The following is a 10,699-nucleotide window of genomic DNA, read 5'->3' as shown; positions in this document are numbered from 1 at the left end:
CAAGTCGGTCATTGTTGCAAAACAAACCCCGACAGGTTGTACAGGATATCAGACCCAAATCCATGGCATACATAGCTATGGTATGTTGTTCTTGTTAAAGAGAATAACAGACCGCAGGATGCTGTAAGGAATCAAATATTCAACAAAGCTGTGTAATGCATTTTTATATTCTGGTTTGAAACACTGGCATGGATTTCTAGATTCATAGTTCATGCAAAACGTAGGACTATAAGACATGAAAAAAAACTAGCCAAAATACACAATCACTGTATGGTCATGTATAAAGTTAGCCATAGTTTGAGCCTCTCGTGTATTAGCATACATTCAGGTTGGTTAAAAAACAAGGATACATCATCGCTGTATAGCCGTTTCACATATATGTGATTCTTATTTCAGTCGTGCTGATAAAGAAGTAGAAAAGGCTGCATTTATGTTACCGTGCTTGTAGGATGTCGGTCGTGTTTTTATTAGGAGTCCTATCTGAGAATATTTATGCTATCTGCTCTGGTAAGGAGGCGGTATACAGAGAGATAACCTCGGGTCTGCAGATGTGTTTTCTCCGAGCGCTGAATTCAACTGAATGCAAAAATGTTGCAGTGAACAAAAACTGATGTTTTGGAAACTGTTCAGGGATCCCGATAGAAGCTGTGCTGCCTGTTGAGGTTATTCGCCTCCAAGAGTTGCATTCATGGCTGGAACTGGGAAACTTTTCCGACTCAAATCATGAAATAACCTTGAAAAGAGTAGTTTTGAAATTCCAGCAAGCAGACTCAACAGTGGTCATGCTTCTGTTTTTCATATTTGGTTTATCCTGTTCAGGGTCACAGGACTAGAGGCTTCCTCAGCAGGTTCTGGGTGAGAGCTGGTGTCAGGTTGCTGTCTGTCACACAGCAGGAAAAAAAACACATTCACAGCAACTTAGAGTATCTAATCCAGCCTTTCTACACGTCTTCGGACTGTGGGAGGAAACCGGAGCATTCAGAGGAAACAGGAGCCGACGCAGTGAGAACAACCAAACGCCACACAGGAGGAGTTTTTGCAGGATTAACTGCAGTAGTAGAGAGGCTTCATCACACTAAATTAGCTGATGGAATTTCAAGTGATTTTTTAGCATCCTTGAAAACATACAAATGTTCTTGCAATCGTTTAGGAGGAGGTAATTTCGTCAGCATGCATTTAATATGCCTGTTTTAATTCACATCAGTCAGACACCAGTATTTACTACGGTTAAATACCGTTTTAAATATTTTGGTCATTCTGTATTTGTAGTAAACAAATCTAAAGCTCACCGTCGGTGTAGTTGGCTGCAAGTGGCTAAAATCCACATGTTTACTTCCCAAATAAACATTATTAAATCTGATTTCATGGTGTTTTTCAACCAAATGCAGTCAATTTGAAGACAGAGCTCCCTGTTGGCTCATTTAGCTGAAGTCTGACGTGAACACGGCGGTAACAGTGAGCGCTGATCTGCTGACGCGTGACGTCTACAGTCCAACACCTCTAATTGGGTGACTGCAGAGAGGACGTCTCTGAATGTGTCCTGATAAAACAGCAACATGACACTTCTTTAAAGAGAGAAAATGATTTGAATAAATGGTATCAGCTCGTTTGTGGATACAAGGGACGCTAACACAAGGTCTGCCCACAGACCCCAAAAAAAATATAAACACACAGACATACAAAAATGGTGGTTCTTCAGCAGTTCTTTGGGGTGGTTGAGGTGTTCTATAGCACTCCGACATACAAACTACCTGTGAGGCCCTTATATGGTTCTTCAGCTTGGCTCAGTTTAGTTGAGGAAAGGTTTTCATTTGACAAAGGTGCTCTGTAGCATCGTTAAAGACAGATACTACATAGCACCAAAAAGGGTTCCTCTATGATTACGAGCCAAAAAAACACTTTTAGTGTTATTTATCACACGTTTCGTTCAGTGTGTGTGTGTGTGTGTATACATCTTTTAGAAATGACTCAATTTATGGTATTGATTTTCTGTATATTTTCACAGAAACTGAAATGATCAGAACAAGCAATGAAGCCTGGCAAACATCCTGTCTGTCGTCTCCATCATGTTATTCAGGCGCTGCCTTTGTGTTTGCAGCCTGTATGGGCGGCAGTAATTGAGTTCAGCTGCAGTCTGCCTTCCTGCCAGATGACATGACACCTTGAGTAAATAGAAATTTTCCAAGATGTCAGTCTTGTTTGCAAATGAAAGAAACCAATCTGAGTTTTTTCTTTTTTTTGCAGCACAAAATATATTTGATATAGACTGTCTGTAATTACTGAGACATAAACAAGCATGAATCCACCAAGGTACAAACACTTGCTGGTGGGAAGAGGCGCTCACACACTCACAGACACACACACACACACAGACATAAATCCTCTGTGCAGGTAACCACAAGCTGCTGGTACACTTCACTTCTTTTGATTAGCTCTTGGCACATTGATTAAACTTCTCAGTTATTTTCTCTTGAATCTTGCCAGGTGTGAAGCAGGTCCTCTCACCAAATCAATAGCTCTATTGGGGTTATCACCAAATCTCCCTCTCTCTCTCCCTCCCTCTCTCTCTCTGCCTCTCCTCTTTTGAAGCTTTTCAAACAGAGCATGAAAAAGTAATCCTCGTACCTCAAACTCTTAATCACGGATTAAATTCTCAGGGGTGCAAAAAGAGAAAGTCAAGGTCATCTGCAGGCCATGCATCTGAAATTACCTCTGGATGATAAAGAGACTGTGGACGATAGCGTCACCTTTTATGGATGAGATAAGAAGCTTTCAGGCTCAAGAAAGCTAAGGAACGTAACACAACGCCTTCAAGATAAACCTCTGTTTTCAGTCTTAGGTCTTGGATGGCTGTCGACAGTAAATCTGATCACAGGTGTACTCTCCATTGAGCAGCACATGTGAACATTTTAAAAGCTGTTTGTATCCAGATTCCAGATGGTGAAAACTGATGAAAAGAGGAATAGAGGAAGAGGGTCATCAGAGTTTTAACAGTTCATCCTGAGAGGGGCATGAATGTGTGTACCAAAATCTGTGGCAATCAATATAAAAGCTGTAGTATGTATAGTGAGGTCCAAAAGTCTGAGACCACATTGAAAATATCTCATATATTCACATAAACACAGAAATAATAATGATTAAAGTTTAAGGATTCAATAGCATTTAAAAACGGACCCCCCTATAATTCAGTCTGAAACAAAAATGTCAACATCATGTTGGCACAAGAGGAAAAGTCAGAGATCACTAGTGTCACCAGGATTCTTCCTCTGGGGACCTTGAATGTCTATACAAAATCTTACTATACAAACATTTTAGTTGGGACCAACCTGCTGAACTGAACGGCATTGCCATCCCTGCACCTGCACCCTTAGTCTGGCTAAAATGCCTTATTGCCCACACTTAGATACTAGAAGACAGATACTTTTCACGGGCAACTTTTGGCATGACAATGTTACACTGCCTTGTCTTCATTTTTGAAGATTCACACATGAATTTCAAAATAAAACAACACTGTTTAGACCCAGTGAGACTCATTAGACTCAAACGTCTGATGAAAAACTATCTGCAGAGACCAGAAACTTCACATCTGCTGACAGTACAAAAGAAAATGCTCACAGAGATGCTTTGGATCCCTCATGTGATGAAAAGGTGAGAAAACAAAAGGTTAAAAGATCAAACCATAATTAAAGACGACTATAGTATGAAAATGCTGGAAAAGAGAGACAGGATCCACGCTAAGTGGCACCAGGTTTACTTCTCATCAGTGAAGAATAAATGTTAAAATGTGCACAGTGGAGACTCTCTGAGCTTTTGTCTAAAAATACTGGACACCATGCTGTGAGGCAGAGCTCAGATTTCAGCTTCAGAGTACCTGGGTCCATTTGTTTGATGAGGATGGTCATCGCCAGCCTGGTTCCCAGGCTTTAGTCCAGCGAGCCCAGTAAGAGGATGCCTGGGTGATGATGCCCTCGCTGCTCCCTTGAAACCCTCCTCCTCTGCTGACAGACGCACACACAAAGACGCCGGTGGAGGTTCCCAGCTGACGGAGACAAGTGTCTGTCAGCTGGTCAGCCGGGGCAGTGGAGGAGAGCGGCCTGCTGCTGCAGCACACAAAGAGATGGAGAGAGACGGAGTTAAGTTACACATTTAAATTTTCTCAAACATTAACCATCTTACAGTGAAACCTTAATGCCAAATGACCACAGTGTTAAAGAGGAGGACAGGAACTGGTGAAATGAAGAATGATAACGATGTCTGCACACATTGAACACCTGCTGTAGCTTATGCTCACAGCTATATTATACAGTAATAAGTACACACATTATACTTATGGATACACTCTGCTTTCAGCCTTTGAACTACAAACTTTAATGTAATTTACTTGAGTTAAATTATCAATTTAAACAAACAAGCATGTAATGAGTGTCTCAAATAGTACTGAACACTTCAGTACTTATTTGTACAGTACATATTTACTCATATAAAATATATATATATATATATATATATACACACACATATATATATATAAAAAAGAGAAAATAGTTGCAATCAAATTATGTGCAGGGATCGAAATGGAAAAGTCCACATGTCATTTGACGCACATGACAGTTTTCATTTTCACTCTTGTGTAACTAACTTCCTGATTACTTTTTCATGAACTATTTAAAATTTAGTAGTAATCTAATAGTCGCTTTCTAGAAGTGGTATAGTCTCACTGTGACCTGAATAAAGTGTAACTCAAGCAGCACTTTCACACAAGTGGAGCATTTCAGCAACTCTGTACAGAGGATGCACTCGCACATCAGATTGCCTCCAGCTACAGAAACAGCAGATAAGCTCCTGTCCCATGTTCCTCTTAGCTTCCAAGAAGGCTTACCAGGATGAATCATTTTGACTCAATATGACAGATCTGTCTCTCCTGCCACTGAAAAGGGCCATGAATTGAAATGTAATTTCCACGTGTGTTTTGTTAATGTGTGTAATGGTTCATCGTGAAACACAAGACTCATTTATATTCACATTGTAAGTTGAACTATGACTCGAATAAATAACCTGAGGGGGTTAAAATGGTTTCCCATATCATTTGCCTTTAAGTAGCTTTAAGGTCAGTTTATTGTGTCTGAATCTGCAGAACCTCCGATAAATGTGCTGTACAGCATGTCAACATTTGTGCTTTACTGCCTCCTGCTGATGATTACAGTATGTTGGTGGGAGATAAAGATGATGATTTAAGGACTGCACTTTTTATTAGAATCTCTTCATTTCTGAATGGATGAGCATTATTTGTTTGCAGGGCAGTTTAAAACATTATGTTCAGATCTGACTAATATTTCACAATGCAATGGTATTTTATTTCATCACATATGTGTGCGTTTGTGTGTGTGTAAGTATAGGGCTAACTGTATATATATACTGTATCTGTAACTGTATACAACATTAGACAGATACACCAGTCCTGCGATAAATCCTCCCTTTGTGAAGGTTATGATGTTCAGTGTTTGTTGGATTTATCTTAAAGAAGTGTGCTTTCAACTGTAAGGTCATTTTAGGGACTACAGCTGAGCTGTGCTGTTGAATTGCATTACTTATTACATTATAATGAAAGGTGTTTCTGTTATTGTGTCCACCCTATTCATATCAGTGTGAAAATAACAGAAACACTGCTCTGTATAATGCACTACAACGCAACATCACCACTGACTGCATCCTCCAAAAAAGGCCCATTGTATTCTACTGCATTAGCTTCAGCCCAGTGTACCTAATTAACTGGCAACTGAACATGTGCAAACACACAAATACATATAAAGGCAGCACATATGCAGCGTTTGTATAACTGTGTTTGCTCAGCCAAACGTGACAAAAGGGTTGACAAAACAATCTGTCCGCAAAGTCCATTTTGTAGCTGTTGCCATGGAAATGAGGATGTGATATGATTGGTTCAACTATTAAGCCAGTACTGATGAGGCATCTTTAACATGCTAAGACAAAATTTAAATCAACTAACATACAGTTATATACTGTATATGATGCATACTGTGAAAAATCAATTCAGGAAAACACAAAAACTCAGGCTGGAAATTATTTCATAATGTCCTGAAATTGATTTTCACAGTTATTGACACTTTGATATTGATAGATCTCATGCATGAATATGAAGTAACATTCATTGTTGATCTATCTCAACGTAGCTGCTCTGGTTTCCGTTTGTCAAAGAACTTTATATTAGTTGTTTTGCTCATTTATTTCCTCTCATCACTGATGTTTTGTTGACTTTGGTTCATAACAAGTCCATAAAGATTTTCTCCAAATATCACCAAATGTCCCTCAACACTAAATACAGAAATCTATCAGAGCATGTGCACAGGCTCATTATGTTCTTAGAGTTACACTGTGATTTCTAGACTTACTATTGATCTCAGTAACAAAAAGCTGATGGAGGTCCTGTAGATATAAGAAGAGCTGAGAATATCACTGATGACTCCTGCCGCAGTATTTATACTGTCATGTAAAAATGAACTAATGTTGGTAAGTCTCTGTTGCATCTTCCCACTTATCTTTTCCATCATGCTATGCTCTTCCTTTCCAAATCGCTCAATCACAAGCTCACATCTGTAATCATATCCGGCCAATCATCCTTCTGCCTGCACTGAAAACCAAGATATATCTCTTGCAGTCGTTCCACATCTTTTTAGATGGATCCTTTTGCAGGTGAACTCTAACTCTAATGTGCTGTTGTTGGCTGAAAAATCCTAAAGCAGGAGTGTCCAAACTTTTTTCACTGAGGGCCACATACAGAAAAACATCCAACGGGCTGGGCCGCTCACTAGAAGTGAGCTATATTGCTAACTTTAATCCACTAGAGGTGATGTATATCTCCTCACCTCTAGTGGATTAAAGTTGGCAAAATCAATCAAATGTAGGTAAATTCTGCTTGATAACTGAATATGATTCAAGAAAAAAAACAGCCTTTCCATTAGTGGGCTTTCATTTATTAGCTGTGGTCCAAGCTGGTCTTTGCCTTGTAGGCTCTTGTTCAGTGTGTTCAGGTGATCAGTGAGATCCACTAAAAATGCCAACCAGAGAAGGTCACTGAGCTCATGAAGAGTCCTTCTGTCTTCAAAACTGGTCCATTTCTGATCTCAGGGAATAAAACCGCTGCAGCACAGAGTCACGACTTAGTCAGTGCACATGAGAATGGTAGAGCCCCCCAGCATCAGCATCAGCATCAGCATCAGAGAGGGAGGCTTGAAATAATCTGTGCTATAGAGCCCTGGTGCTTGAATTAACAGCCTTACCTCCACTTTCTTGCCCCTAGCCGGACACCGTAGAGGCCATTCCTTTGCGCTCCCCTGTCCCAGCTGGAGCTCCATCCATCGTACCTCCACACAGCTCGTCCCATTTAAGTCCCATCATGCCAACTGCACCTGGCACAGCTTCAAAAACATCCTCCCCCGTCCTGGTGCTCTTCAGCCTGCTAACATCAAGCAGCTCCTCCGTAATGCAGAAGTGATCATCATTAGTTATTAGCTGTGCTCTCATCGCACACCGAGTCTGAAACTTTCTACACTCACTTGCTCTCTTACGTTTAATTAATTCTGCCATCTTGGGTCACCTGTAGCACATTTCTTCTTCTATTACTCATTTTATAGAGACGCTGCCTCGTTCAAGACAGTTACTCCCCCTAGCGGTGAGACTAAGAAGTACAACACAGTCCAGCGCAAGTTCCATGTGTGGGCCGTGTTACAATACATTTTTAGAATTTAATGCAGGCCAATGAAAATTGGTTTGGACACCCCTGTCCTAAAGCTTCAGATATTTATGTATTGTGCTATACAAAATATGATATAAAACCAAATGCTACACTCCAGTGGTTAGATATGGTGCACTAAAAACTACAAAGTACAAAGTGCTGTTTCTGGAGACAGTCTCCAGCTTAGCATAGACTGGTGGTAGAGGGGAACAGCTAGTCTGGCTTTGTCCACTGTAAAAAATTCACCACTGAACAAGCTATAAAAGCCAAACACACTTTTAGTTTGGATTTTGGATCGTTGCAGAAAATGAGCTCTGTGGCAAACAAAAGTTTACGACACTTAGATCATCTTCACAAGTGAAGACACACTTCAGCTACACCACAATTTGAAAAACTGCAATTGGAAACTACTCTGAGTTGATGAAGTTGGAAAGTTTTCAAGAGAGTTTTCAAGGCAAGTAAAAGCTATAAAAAAAGGGGGGGCTGTTTACTGACATGTTTTATGTCATAGAAGAAAATGTGAAAATCTCTTTAGCTTGTGTTAACCACAGGCCTCGTGCCAAAAGCCCATTCAAAAAACCCATTGACTTCAAGATGAGGGAGCCGGGAGTACGAAAACATTAACTCGTATCCAGGTTTTAGGACTCATTCTCTTTGGTGAACGCTGCTGACAGATATGAGAGTGGTGCCGTTACTCTCTACTACATTTCTGCAAAAAAAAAAAAAAACTGAATAAGGAACATTTTGTATTTCTCAAAATCTTGAAATATTCATTGACGGTCAAGCTAAAATGTAAAATAATCTTCATCCTTGAAATAATCTGATATATTTCACAGTGTTTTCTCTAACAGACAGACAGAAGGCCTTGGTGGAGATGGTTTAGCTGTGAAATTTTAGACATCTGATATTCTTAGACTTTTACCACAGTGCCGAATGTGTGACAGGTGTGTCGGCAGAAACTGCAGCAGCTTGATGGGTAAGAAACTCCACAGTGACACGAGTTAAGTTATAAATTCAGTGAAAACAAACTTTATCCAAACAAAAGTCTTCAGTCAATCCCAAGGAAGCGGAGCTATAAAATCAGACCTTGCCAGAGCTGCTGGGGGCAAATACCAACACGCCACACTATGTCCACATAAAAATAACAAACCGTGTGGAAAAATTCAATAAACTCTCTTGTGTAGACTTTTTAAAAGCGTTTCCATTTTCCGCCAAGCTCTTGAATCATCTCCACATACACATACAACACTGCAGTGGTTTAATTAAACATTTATTAAGTGATTGTCTGCTGTGCCTGTGCTTCAGCAGCATTTGGCTGCAGCCCCTGTGGCCTGCTCTAATCCTCAGTATTTTGTGCTGAGAGATAACAAGAGGGTGACAGGCCTGAGAAGAGGAGAGGAGGAAAATGGGTTGCGGCTTTCCATGCAAACAAACAAGACTGAGAGGTGAAAGCCATGATCCATCCATCTGTCTTTGTGCTTCTTTCTCTCTCTGGTTTCCTCTCTCTCCTCCTCTATCTCTTATTCACACTTTTCTTTTTCCTCTCTTCCACCTTCTGTCTTTCCCTTCATCTCTCTCTTCCTCACTAATGAGAGCCGGTGGGGTTTCTCAGTAGCCTAACAACCAGCATGTTTGTCTCTGCCCAGACACCAGGGGCCTGCAGCTTACTGCTCCCCCATCGACTAAATAAATAGACAAATAAATACAAAACTCACAGGGATGCCAGTATATTTTTCGCAGGTCCACGCTTCACTGACAATATCACACAATGAAAAATGCATGTAGCAGGAACAGGGCCAGGGCCACAGGGACGGCACTGGGTGGCACAAGCCCCCTACCTGGACTCTGATTAGCCCCTTGTTGCCCCTCCCAACCTGAGTCAGAGGGTGATAGGTAGTTGGCTTGTTAGTATCGTGAATGGATAACGGAACAGGCCTACCGGGTACAGGTCCCTCTGGATCAGAACCCCTTTATAAAAGGACTGTTAATATTTCTTGTTGGAAAGTCAAACAAGTACAAACAGAAGCAAAGCGATCTCAAAGAGTAACAAAACAACCCAAACAAGATGCAAAATGACAACAAAAAGACAATAAATGACCACAAAGAGATGCAAAATGGCCCCCAAAAAATGCAAAATGACTACAAAGAGACGCAAAAATGACCACAAAGAGATGCAAAATGGAAAATAAGGGATGCAAAGTGACCACAAAAAATGCAAAATGACCACAAAAAATTAGAAAACGATCACAAAGAGTTGTAAAATTATCACAATATGGAAAATGACAAATTGAAGACACAAAGTGACCTAAAAGAGACGCAAACTAAACCACAAAGAGATGCCAAAATGATTGCAGAGACATAAAAAGTGACACAAAACCACCACAAAGACATGCAAATCATCCACAAAGAGATGCAAATGACTACAAAGAGACACAAATCAACTACAAAGGAACATAATTTATGATGTTTAAGAGATACAGGGCGGCCACTAAGAGATGTGAAACAACTATAAAGGGACACAAAACAACCACAAAGAGACAACAAGCAGCTGCTTACTACCGTCACCCCACCCTCAGCGAAAAGTTTCTAAACCTGCCCCTGAGCAGGAATCCAGACGTGCACCAGAATATTAAAACGAAGCATCTCTCCTTATCATGATGCAGTAATTAGCGCATGGAGATAATAATGTTCCACATAGTGTTATCACTTGATCACTAGTCTGACATTTTATGAAAGCCATTGTTAGAAATTGCTCCAGGTAAAGTTCCATTTTCTTATCAGGCTGTGCATTGCACTGCAAGTCTTTATCTTTATTACACTGGGGAAAACAGGTAGAGGAGAATTACCTGACTCTAATTACTCAGGTAGAGTGCATCAATCTTTACACTGCTCCATTATTATCATACCGCCACTGCTGGGAAGCATAATATCTCAGACGGCATCAGG

This window comes from Pempheris klunzingeri, chromosome 15 (genome assembly GCF_042242105.1).
Source record: "Pempheris klunzingeri isolate RE-2024b chromosome 15, fPemKlu1.hap1, whole genome shotgun sequence".
Lineage (NCBI taxonomy): Eukaryota > Metazoa > Chordata > Actinopteri > Acropomatiformes > Pempheridae > Pempheris > Pempheris klunzingeri.
Note: the sequence above shows the minus strand (reverse complement) of the source record.